At 42.9% G+C, this 20,144-nt stretch overlaps 1 long non-coding RNA gene across 1 annotated transcript; it reads right to left on the bottom strand.

Moving 5' to 3' along the window:
* Positions 1–4,003: 4,003 nt before the first annotated feature.
* Positions 4,004–16,244, bottom strand: LOC132494010 (uncharacterized). Its single transcript, XR_009533035.1, has 5 exons — positions 16,125–16,244; positions 15,065–15,187; positions 10,118–10,230; positions 8,099–8,280; positions 4,004–4,316 (listed from the first exon to the last, which is right to left on the bottom strand). It is a non-coding gene; the product is annotated as an uncharacterized LOC132494010 (long non-coding RNA).
* Between the last annotated feature and the right edge of the window lie 3,900 nt (positions 16,245–20,144).

The following is a 20,144-nucleotide window of genomic DNA, read 5'->3' as shown; positions in this document are numbered from 1 at the left end:
TTTGGTGGTGCTGAACTCTCTCAGCTTTTGCTTGTCTGTAAACGTTTTAATTTCTCCATCAAATCTGAATGAGATCCTTGCTGGGTAGAGTAATCTTGGTTGCAGGTTTTTCTCCTTCATCACTTTAAATATGTCCTGCCAGTCCCTCCTGGCTTGCAGAGTTTCTGCTGAAAGATCAGCTCTTAACCTTATGGGGATTCCCTTGTGTGTTATTTGTTGCTTTTCCCTTGCTGTTTTTAATATGTTTTCTTTGTATTTTTTTTGACAGTTTGATTAATATGTGTCTTGGCATATTTCTCCTTGGATTTATCTTGTATGGGACTCTCTGCGCCTCCTGGACTTGATTAACTATTTCCTTTCCCATATTAGGGAAGTTTTCAACTATAATCTCTTCAAATATTTTCTCAGTCCCTTTCTTTTTCTCTTCTTCTTCTGGAACCCCTATAATTCAAACGTTGGTGCGTTTAATGTTGTCCCAGAGGTGTCTGAGACTGTCCTCAGTTCTTTTCATTCTTTTTTCTTTCTTCTGCTCTGCAGTAGTTATTTCCACTATGTTATCTTCCACGTCACTTATCCGTTCTTCTGCCTCAGTTATTCTGCTATTGATTCCATCTAGAGTATTCTTAATTTCATTTATTGTGTTGTTCATCATTGCTTGATTCATCTTTAGTTCTTCTAGGTCCTTGTTAACTGTTTCTTGCATTTTGTCTATTCTATTTCCAAGATTTTGGATCATCTTTATTATCATTATTCTGAATTCTTTTTCAGGTAGACTGCCTATTTCCTTTTCATTTGTTAGGTCTGTTGGGTTTTTATCTTGCTTCTTCACCTGCTGTGTGCTTTTCTGCCTTCTCATTTTGCTTATCTTACTGTGTTTGGGGTCTCCTTTTTGCAGGCTGCAGGTTCGTAGTTCCCGTTGTTTTTGGTGTCTGTCCCCAGTGGCTAAGGTTGTTTCAGTGGGTTGTGTAGGCTTCCTGGTGGAGGGGACTAGTGCCTGTGTTCTGGTGGATGAGGCTGGATCTTGTCTTTCTGGTGGGCAGGTCCACGTCTGGTCGTGTGTTTTGGGGTGTCTGTGGACTTTTTATCATTTTAGGCAGCCTCCGTGCTAATGGGTGGCGTTGTGTTTCTGTCTTGCTAGTTGTTTGGCATAGGGTGTCCAGCACTGTAGCTTGCTGGTCATTGAGTGAAGCTGGGTGCTGGTGTTCAGATGGAAATCTCTGGAAGATTTTCGCCATTTGATATTATGTGGAGCTGGGAAGTCTCTTGTGGACCAGTGTCTTGAAGTTGGCTCTCCCATCTCAGAGGCACAGCACTGACTCCCGGCTGAAGCACCAAGAGCCTTTCATCCACACGGCTCCTCAATTTGGGATGATTCGTTGTCTATTCATGTATTCCACAGATGCAGAGTACATCAAGTTGATTGCGGAGCTTTAATCCGCTGCTTCTGAGGCTGCTGGGAGAGATTTATCTTCCTCTTCTTTGTTCTCACAGCTCCCGGGTCTCAGCTTTGGATTTGGCCCTGCCTCTGCGTGTAGGTCGCCGGAGGGCGTCTGTTCTTCGCTCAGACAGGACAGGGTTAAAGGAGCAGCCCCTTAGGGGACTCTGGCTCACTCAGGTCGCGGGGAGGGAGGGGTATGGTGTGCGGGGCGAGCCTGCGGCAGAGGCCGGCGTGACGTTGTACCAGCCTGAGGCGCGCTGTGCGCTCTCCCAGGGAAGCCGTCCCTGGATCCCGGGACCCCGGCAGTGACAGGCTGCACAGGCTCCCCGGAAGCGGGGCGTGGACAGTGACCTGCGCTCGCACACAGGCCTCTTGGCGGGGGCAGCAGCAGCCCCAGCATCCCACGCCCGTCTCTGGGAATCTGCGCCGACTGCTGCGGCTCGCGCTCGTCTCTGGAGCTCCTTTAAGCAGCGCTCTTAATCCCTTCTCCTCATGCACCAGGAAACAAAGAGGGAAGCAAAAGTCTCTTGCCTCTTTGGCAGGTCCAGACATTTTCCCGGACTCCCTCCCTAGCCGTGGAGCACTAGCGCCTTCAGGCTGTGTTCACGCCGCCCACCCCAGTCCTCTCCCTGCGCTCTGACCGAAGCCCGAGCCTCAGCTCCCAGCCCCGCCCACCCCGGCGGGTGAGCAGACAAGCCTCTCCGGCTGGTGAGTGCCGGTCGGCACCGATCCTCTGTCCGGGAATCTCTCCGCTTTGCCCTCCGCACCCCTGTGGCTGCGCTCTCCTCCGCGACTCGCAAGCTTTCGCCCTCGCCACCCGCAGTCTCCACCTGTGAAGGGGCTTCCTAGTGTGTGGAAACCTTTCCTCCTTCACAGCTCCCTCCCACTGGTGCAGGTCCCATCCCTATCCTTTTGTCTCTGTTTATTCTTTTTTCTTTTGCCCTACCCAGGTACGTGGGGAGTTTCTTGCCTTTTGGGAGGTCTGAGGTCTTCTGTCAACGTTCAGTAGGTGTTCTGTAGGAGTTGTTCCACGTGTAGATGAATTTCTGGTGTATCTGTGAGGAGGAAGGTGATCTCCGCGTCTTACTCTTCCACCATCTTACCCAGAAGTCTCTCACATGAGTCTTCTTGAATTATGGTTTTCTCAGGGTATATGTCCAGTGGTGGGATTGCTGGGTCATATGGTAGTTCTAGTTTTAGTTTTTTAAGGAACCCCCATACTGTTCTCCATAATGGCCGTATCAATTTACATTCCCACCAACAGTGCAGGAGGGTTCCCTTTACTCCACACCCTCTCCAGCATTCATTGTTTGTAGATTTTGCCCCCATGTCATTGTTATCCATAGAAATGCAAATAATTGTGTATAGTGGGATGCTGTGGCCGGCAGATTCTAAGATAACCTTCCAGTGACCCAGGTCCTAGGATAATCTCCTCCCCTCGAGTGTGGGCAGAACATGTGAATGAGATATCGTTCCTGTGATTATGTTATGTTATATGGCAAAGGGGAGATTATTCGAGTGGAACTAAACTAATCACATGAGTCCTAATTTCACAGGCCCTTTAAAGTAGAGGGTTTTCTCCAGCTGGTGGCAGAACGGGGAGTCAGAGAGATTCAAAGCACCAGAAGGATTTGACGTCCAGTTGCTGGCTTTGAAGAGGAAGGGGGCCAAGTGCAAGAACCAGAGAAGTGTTTCTAGTTGTCGACAGCAATCCCAGTTGACAGCCACCAAGGAAATGGCGTCTTCAGTTCTGTCCACATGGAACTGAATCCAGCCAGTAATCTAAATGAGCCTGGAAGCAGATTCTTCCTTAGAGCCTCCAGATAAGAGCCCAACCCAGTGGACAACTTGATCTTGGCTTTTTAAGACTCTAAACAGAGAACTCAGCTGAGCCCACCAGACTTCTCACCTACAGAGCTGTGTGAGATGGTAAATGTGTGTTTTCTTAAGCTGTGAAATTTGTGATGATTTGTTACATAGCATTAGAAAACTATTATGAATGAAATTGATTACTGCCCTATCAATCTTGCCCTATTTTATAATCATTTATTATAAAAATGATTATATATCATTTTTGTTTCTCTTTGTAAATTCATTTCAGAATTCCTTGTTTCTTATATATGATTCTGATCTTTGAATTCACCCTTTGTACTAGCTGTACTGTTTTACTGGTTCCCTCCTAAAGTGATGAGTTAAATAAAAATCTTTTTTTTTTTTTTTTTTTTTTGCGGTATGCGGGCCTCTCACTGTTGTGGCCTCTCCCTCTGCGGAGCACAGGCTCCAGATGCGCAGGCTCAGTGGCCATGGCTCACGAGCCTAGCTGCTCCGTGGCATGTGGGATCTTCCTGGACTGGGACACGAACCCGTGTCCCCTGCATCGGCAGGTGGACTCTCAACCATTGCGCCATGAGGGAAGCCCCTAAATAAAAATCTTTGACATGCTCATTTTATTTTTATATTATAGTCATGATTTTGTCTTTTTTATTTGAAAATTACACTTTAACACTGGCACAAACAATTGTTTTGTTTTCAATTTTGTTTTTTCATTTGTTATTTTCTGCATACCTATTATTCATTCAAGTCTAAATTTTTTTTTCTCTCTAAAACTTCATTCAACATGGTAAGTCACACCACATAGTTTATCAGTTGCATTCTGCCCCCAGATGCCAACATCACTTCTGGAGCTCTTAGTCCTGGTCCTCACACTGGTTGGGGTTGGTTACCTTCTAAGCTTGCTGCAGAGCGGTCATCTTGGAACTTCCCTTTATCACCACTCTGTGAATCTCCCTCACCTCTCTCTTTCTTCTTATCCCATTTCTTGGGATTTCTTTCTTTGATTATGCTCTCATCTTGTGGGATAGCATCCTTCAGTAGTTTCCTGGAAAAAGACGTATGAGAGAGAAACTTTAAAAAATCTTTCATGTTTACACAGATTTTTCTTTTTCTTTTACTTGACTCTGAATATAAGTCTGTGTTGGAAATCATTTTCCCTTGGAATTTTGAAGGCATTATCCATTTGTATTTTAGCTTTTAATGCTACTCTAGAGGTGTTTCATGCTATTCTGAATCCAACTCTTTGTATGTAGCTTGTTCTTATTGTCCCTCTCTTACTACTTCTGAAGATTTTAGAATCTTCTTTTTGGTCTGGGATATAATGGAACTTCATAATTATGTGCCTTGGTGTGGGTCATTTAAGTTCAAAGTAATGGCCAATGGATGGGTTCTTTCAGTATATAAATTCAGGCTCCATCATACTTGATCCTCAGCAGCAAGCAGCATAACTGGCTACTCTCTTGTTCCTGAAGCTCTCCTGTATTTGACTTGGCTAATGTCTCCCTCTTCCAGCTTTCTTTCTACCTTCCCGATGGCTTCATTTTAACCTCCTCTGTATTTTGTATTCTGGATTCTCTGTTTTCCCATATATTCAATATTTTCCTTCTCATGGTTTTAAATACCATCAATATGTCATCAATATGCCAACTATATCCAAATATACATCTCCAGGAAACTTCTCAGCTCTGGATCATATGTGAAATAGCCTACTAGACATCTTACATCTCAAAATTTTTTTTTTTTTTTTCTTTTTGCGGTATGTGGGCCTCTCACTGTTGTGGCCTCTCCCGTTGCGGAGCACAGGCTCCGGATGCGCAGGCCCAGCGGCCATGGCTCACAGGCCCAGCCGCTCCGCGGCATATGGGATCCTCCCAGACCGGGGCATGAACCCGTATCCCCTGCATCGGCAGGCGGACTCTTAACCACTGCGCCACCAGGGAGGCCCCACATCTCAAATTTAATATGTCTCAAGCTGAACCTTTATATTCTTACATTTGACCCTGGTCAGTGGTTTCCCTGTTTTTTTTTTCTTCACATCTTTATTGGAGTATAATTGCTTTACAGTGTTGTGTTAGTTTCTGCTGTATAACAAAGTGAATCAGCTATATATATACATATATCCCCATATCCTTTCGCTCTTGCGTCTCCCTCCCACCCTCCCTATCCCACCCCTCTAGGTGGTCCCAAAGCACTGAGCTGATCTCCCTGTGCGATGCAGCTGCCTCCCTCAGTGGCTTCACTCTTTAGCAGCAGTTGTGAGAACCAGAAACCGGGAATTATCTTCAGTTTCTGCCTCCCCCTCATCATTGTATTCAATCCCATCCAACTCCGGTCACTTCTACTTATAGAATATCTCTTGAATTTCCATCCTCTTATCTCCAGCTCTGTGGCCACCTACCATCACTGCTTTCCTGGTGGCTGCAATGGCCTCCCAAATGATCTCTTTATGTCTGTTCTCTCTCCAAGTCAGCCATTCTCCAAACAGTAGTTTCAGTGATCAAGTTTTAAGGTCAAATCGAATCACATTCGTTTTCTGCTTAGAACTCCTCGATAGTTTCAGAATGCACCTAGAGCAAAATTCAGTATTCTTAAGGGACCTATGAGGCCCAAATGACCTGACCCCTGCCTACCTCTCTAGAACTTAGGCAATTCTCTCCTTTCTCATTTTGCTCCAGTCACACCAATTTTGTTCATGTGTTGAAAGTGTCAAACTTTTTCCACCTCAGGGCTTTTTCCTAGAATTTTTTCTTCCACCCTTCACATGGCTCCTTCACATGGCTCCTTCACTATATTCAGCATAAAGTCCGCCTTCCAGAAGGCTGTTTATCATCACAGTATAAATAAGGGCCCTCTTTCATTCCTTTTCCTTTATAACACCCACTAAAATTTTGTAGAATTTGTATAATCTATTTGTTTCTATTTTTCTTTTTCATTAGATGGCAGATGCCATAAAGGCAAGAACTATGTTTGCTTTCACTATTCCCAGCACCGAGCATGGAGACTCATCTCTTACATGAATGGTTATTCATCTGGAATTTTAATAATCTGACTCAAGTCCTGGCCCCTCCACTAATTGTGCAAAATGGGCAAGTTACCTAAACTTTCCTAGACTTAGTTTACTGTAAAATGAAGATAAACAGTACCTACTTCATAAGACTGTTGTGAAAAATTAAATGACAGAATTCACGGAAAATGGTTTGCACAGTTCCTGGCACATACTAAGTGCTCAGTAATTTTAGATGAAAATAATAATGATGATGAGAGGCTATAATTTCAGATCCAAGAGTGAGAGAAATAAAATGAAAAGTCAAATAAAAGGTTTTGATTGTTCTACATGTTTTAGTCCATTTGTGCTGCTATAACAAAAATACCATAGACTGGGTGACTTAAACAATAAACATTTATTTCTCACAGTTCTGAAGTCAGGGAAGCCCAATACCAAGGCTCCGGCTTTCTGGTTCACACATGGCTGTCTTCTAACTGTGTTCTTATGTGGTGGAAGGGGTGACAGAGTTCTCTGGGGTCTTTTTCATGAGGGTATTAATCCCATTCATGAAGATTCCACCCTCATGACATAATCACCTCTCAAAGGCCCCACCTCCTAATAGCAACACATTGGGGGTTAGGGTTTCAACATATGGATTTGGTGGGTTGTACACAAATATTCAGTTCATAACACCATGTAAAGCTACATAAACTATTTATATCTACTGTATATAATGAAGTATTTGGTTGGCCAAAAAGTTCGTTCAGGTTTTTCTGTTACATCTCATGGAAAAACTCAAAAGAACTTTTTGGCCAATCCAATAATATGTACTCGGCTCTCCCACTATCTGTGTTTCACAACTGGATGAATATAAAAGACACTGTTGTTGTCTAAACAAATTAATTTCTTCTCTTCTTTCTTACTAATAGAACAGTCTTTCTGTTCCCTCCAGAGAGTCATCCTCTCCAGACAACAATATGCCTGAATCAAGCCAATCATGGGTGTCCCACTCCCCTTGGCAGTGACTGATTTTGGAGTGGGCATGTACTTAGTTCTTGTCAATGAGATGAGAAGGAAGCTCTGCTTGGGGTTAAGAGGGGCCTGGGAAAAATTCCCCCTTTAAGAAGGTGAGCAAGAAGAAATAGTCCCTTTGCTGCCTCTGGACCCTGGCTGTGGCATCTGTAACTGCTACAGCCATTTTCTGACAAGGGAATTGGTCTTAAAAAGAAGCTGCTGCCGAGCAGAAAAATGGAAGGAAGATGGGTCTACGATGACATCATTGAACTGCTGCGATACCATGCTTGAGACCCGCCCTCTTTCTCCTTTGAGTGTCTGGCCATAGGAGACAATTTTCCGAAGCATTTAGGTCTGAGTCAGGGTATAATGTTACATGGAGCCCAAAGCATCTCAACAAGGACCAAGCAGCTAGCTCTTCATCAGAGGCTGTATAGCTGAAGGCCATGGACCTCTGACCCCCTTTCCAACTTTTAGATAACATAATGACATTTAGTCATTTATTAGACAAAAATGACTTGGGGGTGGGGGGGTGAGGGGGAGAGAGTTTGAAAATACTTTTGCCAGTAAACAGAACTCCACATTTGAGTGTTTGTAAGTGGGTGGAGTGATGCAAACTTGCCACTCCCAGCTCTAGGACTGCGCCACAATGGCTCCAGTGAATAGACTCTTGTTTCTACATTATTCTTCCATAGCCTTGCCAGATGGAAAACATCATGTGTTGTTCCTCTAGAGATAGGAGATCAGTTCATTTTCCAAGTGTATCAAAAGAACATTCATTGTTTTGGCTCTTTTTGGCCCTGTTCTGGATGATTTTTATTACTTACCCCAGACTTCAGAGGTCTTAGAAGATACTAAAATGGAAGGAAGCTTCCCAGGCCCAACTGAAAGGCACCAAGTTAAGGTCTGATCAACCCATGAGGCCAGAGGGCACTGGCATCAGAGGGGGCTTGAAGATTTTGTTGTAAAACAGGCATCTCTCCAGCAGTGTCCTCTTCTGTATCTAGGCCTGAGGAATATTGGACAGAAGTTTAGCAAAATTACATTTTATGTCAAGCTAGGTTCTAAAGTTAACACCTAAGGCAAAATTGCATGTGGTCAAAGTGGCCTTGAAAGAGCCCTTAAATAATTGATGTAGAATAGGGCACATTGTTTGCTGTATACAACCCTGAGTATATATGTCTGTTTGTCTATATATGTAAACAACCCTGCATATATACATATGTATATGTCTGTATAATTGTATAATGTATTTGGTTATCTGTAGTAGTTCTTGATAAAGAAGACAACAATGTATGGAAAATATAGATCTTGGTTAGAATAACACTCAGCAAGGTAAGATGCTCACATCATGAAAGGCCAGAGGAACTGAGAATATGAAGGAAACAGCAGTTTCACATCCCTCATCCTTTCTTAAATGATGCCCTTCCTTAACTGTACATATAGTCTCTACAGCAGAAGGTTGTGGTTTAAAGTCTCTTTATTTTTTTAAAATATAGAAACCTAGGAGAATGGCCAGAGAACTTATTCAAAGTCACATTAATGGTTAATGGTGGTAGCAAAACTCCACAGCCCCACAGTGTTACTAGGGGGTTGGGGGGTGTGATCAGCATATCCAACGCCAGGAGGCTAAGTGTGTTTGTGCCAGTGGTTCACATACTTGCCCAGGTGTCCCAATGCTAGGAAGTCATGATGCTTTAACAGGACACCATGGACAGATCCATATGTGAATATTAAAATGATTATGTCAGTAATCTGCTAGCAAATCAGATCTGAAATGCACTGGCAAGTGACTAAGACTTAAGAAAAAGTCATTTCTTAAGTGCCTTCTTTCTTTTTTTCTTTCTCTGCCTGTTTCACAGAGTTGTTGCAAAAAATTTTGTTGGCAAATGTTCTCTGTGGATTTCAAAGAATGATAAATTTATATTGTTTTTGTTTTGTTTTGTTTTGTTTTGGTGGTACGCGGACCTCTCACTGTTGTGGCCTCTCCCGTTGCAGAGCATAGGTTCCGGACGCGCAGGCTCAGCGGCCATGGCTCACGGGCCCAGCTGCTCCGCGGCATGTGGGATCTTCCCGGACCGGGGCACGAACCCGTGTCCCCTGCATCGGCAGGTGGACTCTCAACCACTGTGCCACCAGGGAAGCCCTATATTGTTTTTAAGAGGCACAGAGATCCCAGTCCATAGGCCCTACTTTATGGAATTGTCCAAGTGAGTGGTGAAGATTTGTGAATGGAGGTGTTGCATATGTCCCCTGAAAACCTGGAGATTGCCTGGGTTTGGGGGTAGAAGGTGGCTGAGATTCTGCTATAGTGAGAAGCCCTGGACACTTGTGGATCAGGGTATGAACACTGGGATGCTTAGAGGGGACACTGTTGGAAGAGCAGGGGAGACTAAATTTGATGGAGCATCTAGTCCTGTTAAGGAATTTACTTTGGATGGGCCCAGTCAAGGTGAAGAATGGGACTAAGGCCTCTAATTTCTGGGAACTAACTAACGATCACTGGAATGTATTAAGTTCTAGGTAAGGTGACTACACCCTTTCCTCCCCTTATTCCGCTGAAATTCTGATAGGATTGGGAGAGAGAAGAAACTTTGAGTCTATTGTCTTTCATAAAGCTCTGACATTCAAAACAGAACAAAAGATCATATGCAGTTTAGCACTGTTTTGCAATTTTTCATGTATGCTTCTTTTCTGTCTCCAATTCATTCAAGAAAGATTGGAGGGCAAGGGGTTATTGAATAGACTTCTCTTAGGCTCCCTCCAACCTTTTTCTTCACCAAGCACTGAATGGGCTGCTGCAGGACCCTTCCAGCTGGTCTTCCCACCCATTTACTCTTGCTTACCACAATCCATTCGCCAGCAGCCCGTGCAATCTTTTCCAGACATACATCACACGCTGTCCAATAGAAACATGATATGAGCCATATATGTAAGTTTAAATGCTCTAGCAGTCACACTGGTAAAAAGTAAAAAGAAACATGTGAGATTAATTTTAATGATATATGTAAAGTTTATTACTTAGCTAGCCAAAAATATTACCATTGCAACATGGAATCAATATAAAAAATTATTAGTGATATATTTCACATCCTGTACTTTGTACTAAAATCCAATATTTACACTTACAGCACACTTCAGTTAGGACTGGCCACATGGCAAGTGCTCAATAGCTACGTGCACCTCGTGGCTATTGTAATGAACAGTGTAGACCTGGCAAATCATGTCACCTTGATTCCCACTGCTGGGTCTGCCCTGTCTAGTGGCTATATTTTATGTATGTAAGTTCTAGGAAGGCAGGGATTTGGGCTATGTCTCTAGTACCTAGAGTAGTGCTTAGCATGTAGTAATGACATAATAAATATTTGCTGAAAGAGCTAATTATTGAATGGCTATGTATTTTATCTGTGATTGAAAGGGCGTAGAAAATGGTCTGGAAGGAGATATACCAACTTGTCAACAATGGTTACTTGGGGAAAGGGCAGGTTGGAGACAGTGATCATGAGGAACTTCATCTGTATATGTTGTTTTCATTTTGTATATATGTGTTTATTTTTATGTGTATTTGGGTATTACTTGTGTAATAAAAAATAAATTAAAATAATTTTAAAGATATGAAAGAAGATAGTGGCTCTTTATCATCAGAAAAACTGAAGATAAAAATCAAGAAGAATTAACAAAGAAAAGAACTAAGTTATGATGTTAGCTTCCTATGGCTGCTTAACAACTTACCACAAACTTAGTGGCTTAAGACAAGAACATTTATTTTCTGAAGATCAGAAGTCCAAAATGGGTCTCCCTGGGCTAAAATCAAGGTAGCAACAGGGCTATGGTCCTTCTGGAGGCTTTAGGTGAAAATCCATTTCCTTGCCTTTTCCAGCTTCCAGAGATTGCACACATTCCTTGGCTCATGGCTCCTTTTCATCTTCAAAGGCAGCAGTCACATCACTCCAACCTCTGCTTCTGTCATCATGTTTCCTCCTCTGTCTCTCCAGCCTTCCTCTTTCATCACAAGGACCCCTGTGGTTACCTTGGGCCCACCTGGGTAATTCAAGATAATTTCCCCTTATCAAGACCCTGAGTTTAATCTCACGTACAAAGTCTCTTTTGCCATGTCAGGTAACATGTTCTCAGGTTCTGGACATGAGGATGCGGATATCTTTGGGACCCATTACTCTGCCTACTACAGTTACCTCGTCAGACTCAGCTGCCTGCCTGCCTGGGATATGGAACTGGCTGTGTGCTCAGGAATTCCCTCATCAGTGGGCTCTGTGGTCACTGAAATGAAGCCTGGCTGCTACTGCTGGATGTTGGTCCCGGGCTCTCTCTCCAAACTGATATTCTGAGAAATCAGGAGAGGATGATCTTGAAGTTCCTACTATGTTTACCTGTCATTTCCCCTTTTGGTGAAAGCTGGTTCTATTTCCTGAACTTGTGTGGCCAGCCTCTGAGATGGCCCGACAATTGCCACCCCTTGGTATGCATGCCCAGGATAACGCTCTCCCTTGACTGTGGCCTGGACTTACTGACTTGCTTCTGATGAATAGTATATGGCAGAAGCAATGGATGTTACTGCCAGGATTTGGTTCCAAAAGACTGCGGCTTCTGTCTTGAGTGCCCTCTCACATTCTTTTTCTGGCTCCAAGGAAATACAAGCCGGCTGCGAAGTTGTGAGCTGCCCTGTGAAGAGGCCCCTGTGGCAAGGAACTGGTGTCTGTGACCCACAGCTGGAGAGGATCCAAGGCCTGCCAACAGGGGCATGCATGAGCTTGGAAGTGGTCCTCTACCCGTGCAGCCTGGAGACGGCCGCAGCCCTGGCTGACACACCGATGGTAGCCTTGTGAGACCCGGAGCCAGGGATGCTGTCTTAGTCCACTCAGGCTGCTATAACAGAGTACTGAGTGATTTATAAACAACAGACATTTAATTCTCACAGTTCTGGAGACTAGAAGTCTGAGATCAGGGTGCCAGCATGGTCGGGGTCTTGTGAGAGCCCTCTTCGAAGTTCCAGACCTCTATCTTCTCGTTGTGTCCTTTCATGGTGAAGAGCAGGCTGTGGAAAGCTCTCCTGTGACTTTCACAAGGGCACTTTATTCCACTCCTCTAATTCTAATTTCATCTGTTTTGAATTACCTCTTAAGGGCCCCACTTCCTAATACCACCATATTGTGGGGTAGGGTTTCAACATACGAAGTTGGGGAACATTCAGTCCATAATATACTGAATGTAATAAAACATTCAGTCCATAACAGACACTCAGCTAAGCTATGCCTGGATTCCTGACCCACAGGAATGGTGAGATAATAAATGTGTGTTTTTTCATTCCTTAGGTTTTGAGGTAATTTGTTACACAGCACTAGATAGCCAATATGGATCCCTCCTTCCCTGCCTCCTTCCTTTTCTTCCCCTTCTTTCCTTCCTTCCTTCCTTCCTTCTTTCCTTCCTTCCTTTTCTCTCTCTCTCTCTCTCTATCTCTCTCTCTCTCTCACTCTCCTCTGGTGTGATCTAGTTCCCTAAGATAACTTATCCTGAAGAAGGCCAAATAATAAATATTTCAGGCAGTGCAAGACACATATAGTATCTATCTTGTATTTTATATATATATATATATATATATATATATGGTTTGTTAACCCCAGGAACCCTTGTGTTCTGGGTCAGGAGCAGTTTCTTCCAGTTTGTCTCCTCCAGTAACTTTTCTGCTCACACCTTTCCATGGCTTCCCAGATCTCTAGGAATAAAAGTCAAAGTCCTGATGATGCTCTGCAGAGTACTGCACATTTATTGTGCTCATCTCCCCACCACCTTGTTCCAGCCACACTGGCCCCCTTAATGGTCCTCATATGAGCACCCGGCTCCTGTCTCAGGGCATGTGGGCTCCTGTCTCCTTGCCTGCAATGCTTCCCCCCAGGGATCCAAATGGCTTCCTCTTTCATCTCCTGCCTGTCTTGACCATCCTATTTTAAACTGTGCTCTCACCTCCTTCCCCCAAATGCTTACCTTTTCTCTGCTTTATATCTTCCCTTCTTACATCCTAGATATATTTACTTATTTATGTTGTTTATTATATTTTCCCCATTAAAATTTAAGATCCATGAAGCCATTAATGTTATTTTTTTTTTGGTCTGTTTTTCTCACAGCTGTAGGTCCAGTATTTATAAAAGTGCATGGAACTTAGCAGATACTCAATAAATATGTGTTGAATGAATGATGTTTTACAAAGAGCACTGCTGGATTTGAGGAGCCCTAGTTCTCAATTAACTATGCCTAGACTACCAGTGTGGCTTTAGGCAAGTGTATAATATTAAGCAAAAATTATAATAAGTAGGTGCTATCACTGGGCACTAATTTCATATCATGTACTGTGCTAAGTGGTTTATAAACATTACCTTATTTAATCCTCACAGCAAGTGCTATTATTAGCATTATTTTATGGATGAGGTTTACTGAAGCTGAATTTCATCATCGTTAAAATGAAAAGATTGTGGCCAGATAATCCCTAAGGTCTCTTTTCCCCTCAAAAGTATGTCTTTTTATTTGAAAATTTATCTATGTCTTTCTATTTGAAAAGATGCATTTATTTATCCATGACTCAGAGGAAGAAAGTAAAGTCTCAAAGCTCCATCATAAATTTGAACCTCAACACAACTTTCAGATAAACAATCTTTTGCTTCTTTTTATTCTAAAATGCTTGCCCCAATTTGCTGGATTTTGGGTAAGTTCCCTGGAAAGGAATGATCACCATGGTATACTCCTTCCATCTGCAAATAACTTCCAACATGAATACCCAAAGTGTGAAATTCAAAACCCTTGCATTTTGAAAGAAAATCCATGACCAATTATTTTTAGGGCACCTGAAGACAGTTCAGTGTTCATTACTGATTTTCTATTAGTAATGGAATTTAGGGCTGTTGTCACTGAACGTTCTTTGACTCTGGCCTAATAGTCGTTCTTTAACAACTTGTCCTAAGAAAATTGGATTAAGGAAAAGCTTTATGACACTCTGTACTTACACCTCAAATCACACACTTGAAGGCTAAAAAGGACCAGAGTGATAACCTGAGGCAACCCTCTCATTTTTCAGAACAGGGGAAGGAAGGCTCAGAGAAGATAAGCCACTTACCCAAACACACACAGCTAACAAGTGGCAGAATTGGAAATTTGGACAACAATTTACCCAGTGCCAAAGCCCATGCCTTTTCCATTTAATCCTGCTTCCTTATTGTGACTCTGAAAGGCAGGTTCCTTTCTGAGATTTTGTTTGGAGCAGAAGTTTTTTTTTCCTCCCTTAACACAACAAATGTGACAGAAGACACTCATGAATGCAATATGTTTTCATGGTGTATTCAGAGTTTGATGGAAATCAAACAGTATACTGCATGAAAGAAAGCAAATAGTACCACAGGGCACTCGCATGCCTTACCATAATTTATAATGGGTGCAATTATGCAAAAGAATATAAGCAACAGAATAAATGACTTATAAGCACTTCCCAGAGTTTGAAATATAATAATGAAAATGAGACTGAGAATAATAGCTTTGACTAAATGCTTATTATGTGCTAGGTGTTGTGCTAAGTGTTTTAAGTCCAAACTCAGATGTAACAAAGAACAGTGGTTGCCTGGATTCAAATCCTGGCTCTGCCATTTGCTAAGTGTTGAACTTGGGCAAGTTGTTTAAACCGTTATTCATCATTTAGGTGTATCCACAAAGTAGGGCTACTATAGCACCTACTTCACCAGATTATTTTAAGGATTAAGCTTGTAGAACAGGCGCTGAGTTTTACCACTTACCAGGCTCTGTTCTGGGCCCTCAATGAGTGTTAGTTCTCATGACCTCACTTCATCTTCACTGTCAGCCCAGAGATGTTTGTTCTGTTCTGACAAAATCATGCATGAGGATGTAAGCAGAAGTGCCTGGAACATAGTAGAAACTCAATCAATATTTTTTTCAATGAATAAATCCATGAGTTGTGTGCCCTTTTTACCTTCATTTTGCAGTTGAAGAAACTGAACCTTAGTTCTTTTTTAAAGAATCACATGGTGGCTTTATGATATGATGACATATTAAAATGTGCGATAGGCAGACATAGAGAACAAGACTTGTGGTCACCAAGGAGGAGGGGAAAATGAGGAAGGAATGGATTGGGAGTTTGGGATTAGCAGTTGCAAATTATTATATATAGAATGGATAAACAACAAGGTCCTACTGTATAGCACAGGGAAGTCTATTCAATATCCTGTAATGAACCATAATGGAAAAGAATATGAAAAAGAATATATATATGTATAACTGAATCACTTTGCTGTACACCAGAAAGTAACACAACATTGTAAATCAACTACACTTCAATAAAATAAATTTTAAAAAATGTGTGATAGGGAACATATCAAAATGCAATTTCAAGAGCATGAGAGAGCATGAACCTATATCTGTTCTAACTAGCTTTAATAATCTGATTATTTTCCAATATGACTACTCAGTATTTTAAGGCATAAGTTACTAGAGGCATACCTGATACTAACTGGGATAGACCAGTGTACTGAGGTAAACCTGTAGGCGATGCAGAGCCACAAGGCATTAGATGTGGAGTGATGTATGCAAAGGTATTTAAGGAAGATCAGTGTAGCATAAGTGTGCACAAAAGATTCGAGGGCCAAGGGCTGGGTGCAGGGAGGGTTGTATAGCAATAAGATGTGGGGGGGGGGGGACCTAATCCAGCCTAGCAAATTCCAAGTGGCCTCCAAGTACCCTCAGCCCAGGTAAAAAAGGCTAGATGGTGAATCTTCCTGACCCCAGGGATATTGATAGGGTCCTTTTCAGGGGAAGAGAAAAATTCAATCTGGGATTTACCTGTGACTGTCAGAGGGGATGGTATGCACTCATGAATAATCCAGAGGGAATGCAGAACCCCGGAGTGTCCACTGCCCTGCTTGGCTTGGCTGACCGTGGAGTCAGGCTGGCAGTTGTGACCTTGTTTCTACCCCTCCTTTGCAGCGCAGCTCCACCACAGCAACCTTGTTGGGAAAGACGTGGGGTGGGGGTAGTTTGGGGAGAGAGGAAGAGCTAAGTTGGTACATGCTGGACACGAGGTCCTGCCTGGTCTGAGGGACCAGTCATCTCAGCCTGTCTCACTGGGGGCAGTAAAAACAGTGTGGCCTCCACACACACCCAGCACTTCCACTGGGAGCCAGATGCCAGTCTGGAAGGCAGGGCGTGAAGAAAGACAGGGGCTGCAAGACACAAGGGTGCAGTTGTCTTGTGACAATGTTGGGAAAGACTCAGGACCCCTTGACCATTATTAGCCGCTGTATTTACAACTGTATCTTAGAGGCTATGACTGCATTTGGAGATGTGCACCGTGAATGAATGGAAAAAGGGGAAGATTTCTGAATTAGCGGGGGATGAGCCTGAAGGAGGCAACACTGTGCTGCAAAAATTGCAGACTGTAGGGTCCAAGACACTTGGGTTCAAATGCCATCTCAGCCAGTTTCTGGTGGGTGACTTTGCACAAGTTTTGTCACTGATCTGGGCCTCAGTTGCATTGTCTGTAAAATAAGGAGAACCATGATCCTAATAAAATACAACAGCTCATGTTTTGGGGCACTAAGCTATGACAGAATTATAATATATTCTAGTGTATAATGTATAGAAATTACAAGTATAGATTCAAACTATGTGGGTTTGAGTCCTACCTCTGTAACTAATTAAGTAAACCTGGAGAATTAACTTCTCCAAGTTCTAGTTTTCTCAACTGTTCGATGGAGATGGTAGCAGTCCCTGACTTCCACAGAAAATGCCCAATAAATATTTGTTGAATGAATGAGTGTGGTTGACAGGGTTCCATATGGATATGTGTATAAAAACTTAAGCCTAATGCTTGGCACATAATCATTCAAAAAATATCGGTGTTATTATCAATTAACAGGAGTGAGTAAATGGAGTAACACATATATGAACAGTCCCGTGGTTGTTGCTTACTCAGGGTTAGTCTCTTTCACCTTCTTTTCTTTTCCAGCTCCATGAATGACTCTTCAAAACTCTCTCTCACCTAGCCTTGACCTCCATCCAGACATCTCTACAGCTCCGAGCTAGTCAAGGATTTGTAAGTTAAGGTAAAGTCAATCTGTCCAGTAGATCTGAGAAAAAGGGCACTGAGGCTGGCACAGAGCCCTGGGTAGTAGTGGATTCTTTCCAGAATCTGCAGGCTTTTCCCCTGCGACACCATGCTGCCCAGAGCACCTGGACGTCTTGCTGTAGCAGTGATCATGGGAAACCCCACCCCTGCTGTGGTGACCTTGGCCTCTTCTAACAAGATGAGGAGCAGATCCCTGAGTGAGCTGCTGAAGTGAGTCCATGAAAAGATGGCCCATCCCATTCGAAGCCAGAATTTTATCCCAGACAACCCACGCATTCCCACCATTGCATCCATTCAGCCAAAGTACTGGAAATCCGTTTCCCTCCTTTCGGCCTAATTAGATCCTATCCGGCCATGTCAGTGAGACTGTATTCACTGCTTTCCTCACAGGCAGACGCAGCAGGTTAATTAATAGAACACAGGAGTATAGCCGCTCATGTTAAATCAATGATCTGCCCTTTCACATGCACTGAACTTCCTAGAATGCAGGCTGCCTGAGGGAAGGGAGTTTTGCTTATTTTGTTTATTCTCTAACTCTGGCTCCTAGTAGGGGGCCTGGCAGGTGGTAGGCACTGCAGCACACACTTGCTGAGTGAAGGAATGTGTCACGTGATTCTCACTGTGACTCTGCTTTGTAGTGCAGGTGTCACTCTGATCCTTCACAGCCATGACAATGGAAAGGGAGTCTCTGAGGCATAAACACCCCGAGGCAGGGGGCTGATGGACTGCAGAGCTGAGACACAGACCTTGATCTTAGCCTCTGAGCCACCCTCTTTCCAGTAAACCATCTTTCACTCCGTGTTTATCTCCCCAACTCTGGAGTTCCTCTGAAGCCCTGTACGAGCAACCCCTCATGGGGATAATTCCTCCAAGTGGAGTTCTCACTGTGATACTCTTCATGGTGGCTTCCTGACTTGCTTTGTGGGTTTTGTTTATTTTCAGGCTCCAGGCCTACCTTTGCTTCAGATACCTACTTGGCCTTTAGTTTGCTAATATTGAAACATGTGGAGTTCTGCTCCTACCTTCCAGTTCCAGCACATTCTCTTACTAATGCCTGGCTGAGCTACAATTCCCAACCCTCTGGTCAGTGTGACAGTGTTATTTCTTCATAAAGCTTTCGATGTTTGGCCCACTTGAAAACACATATTTGTATATATTGTAAGTGTGTGTGTTTTGACGATCATTGTCCAAAGCTGGGGTAGGAGAGAATTTTACTTTCTACTTTATGTATTTGTGAATTGAAAGAAAAAGCAACCATTTCACAAAGAATCTTGCCTCTGTAATTAGCATAAACAAAGATAGTTTCAATAAAATTTTTTATAAAAGATTTTTATCATCAGCTTAGTGAGAAACCCTGGAAATGCTCCAGCAGACATCTAAGATACACATCTTAGTCTTGAATTGTCCCCTCTCGTTCACTTGTACCTTGGTCCATTCTGTCCTTTACTTGCTTTGTTCACTCAGTGGTCCCTTCAAGTTACCAAGCTCTAGTTCTGTTCTCTCAGCTTATTTATTTTAGTTCTCTTTTTGCTCATACCGCCCTGAGACCCTACAACTCTGTTTCTGGTGGATGAGTCAATGGTCTGTGAAGGAGAACTTCATCAAATGGAGAAGGTACCAAAGGAAAGATGGTTGGAGTATAAAGCTTCCTTCTCTGATTCCAAACCATCAGGCACTATGTTATATATCCAATGGTTTTCTCATTGTTTCCTGATATTTGCCTTATTTTTCCAGCTATCTTTTAAATGACTCAAAGGCAGGTATCTTAAATATAGTTCTCTTTATCCCACCTAGAAGGAGCTCTGAATCCAGATTCTTTCCCCAGTGATGGGTGTTTTTCTACAGTATTCTGCAAAAGAGATTTCCTAGGGTGCTCACTTGCTAAGAACCTATCTTCAAGTTTATTTGATAAACGATTAAGCTCAAACTATCTCTTATGGTTTACAAAGTCCTTCACAATTGGGTACCAAACTCTGTCATAGGCTCGTGCTGCCTCCCTCTTCCACACACGCAGCCCCATTTCCAGGAACAATTTCCTCACCATCCTACAATACATCATTACCATCATTATTAATCATCATCAATGCTTTTACATTTTGACGCCTTAGCCCAGTGTGTACAGAATGCCCTCCCTGCACACAATCTGATAAGACCTTCTGTTCCTTCTAAGTCCCATTTTGATGACTTCTCTTCTAGAATAACCTTCCATAGTTCCCAAGGCAGAGCTAGTCATTCTCTCTTCTATATTTTCCCACAAAACTGTGTTTAATACTTGTCACCTTACTTGTATGATGCTTTCTCTCTGACTTTCTCAAGATAAGACTTGGGTCTTATTTTTGTGTTTGTGGGTCCCTAGCAGCACCTTTTATAATATCCGACAGAGTTGGCTTTCAATAAATATATGTTGAATGAATGCGTGAGCAGAAGAAAGAAATGTTCTCCAGATAGCTACCATGATGGATTTGAATGCAGAGGGATGGTGAACAATGAAAGAAAGGAAGGGAGGGGGGGTCATTTTACTGGAAGTCAAAAGGATTAGTTCTTGCATCACGCAGTGCAGCTGACTGCTCCCAGAAGGGAGACATCCAAATGTAAGATGCAGAACATTAAATATTGAAAGCAAAAGTTAAATATTAAATTTTAATATGAAATATTAATGCCAATAAACAAAGCCAGCCAGAGGGGGACAAAATTAGGACCAGGGCATAGAAGAGTCATGGCTCAGGCTGAAAGCT

The sequence above is a fragment of the Mesoplodon densirostris genome, chromosome 7 (assembly GCF_025265405.1).
Source record: "Mesoplodon densirostris isolate mMesDen1 chromosome 7, mMesDen1 primary haplotype, whole genome shotgun sequence".
In the NCBI taxonomy this organism is placed as follows: Eukaryota; Metazoa; Chordata; class Mammalia; order Artiodactyla; family Ziphiidae; genus Mesoplodon; species Mesoplodon densirostris.
This window is presented reverse-complemented; position numbering and strand designations above follow the sequence as displayed.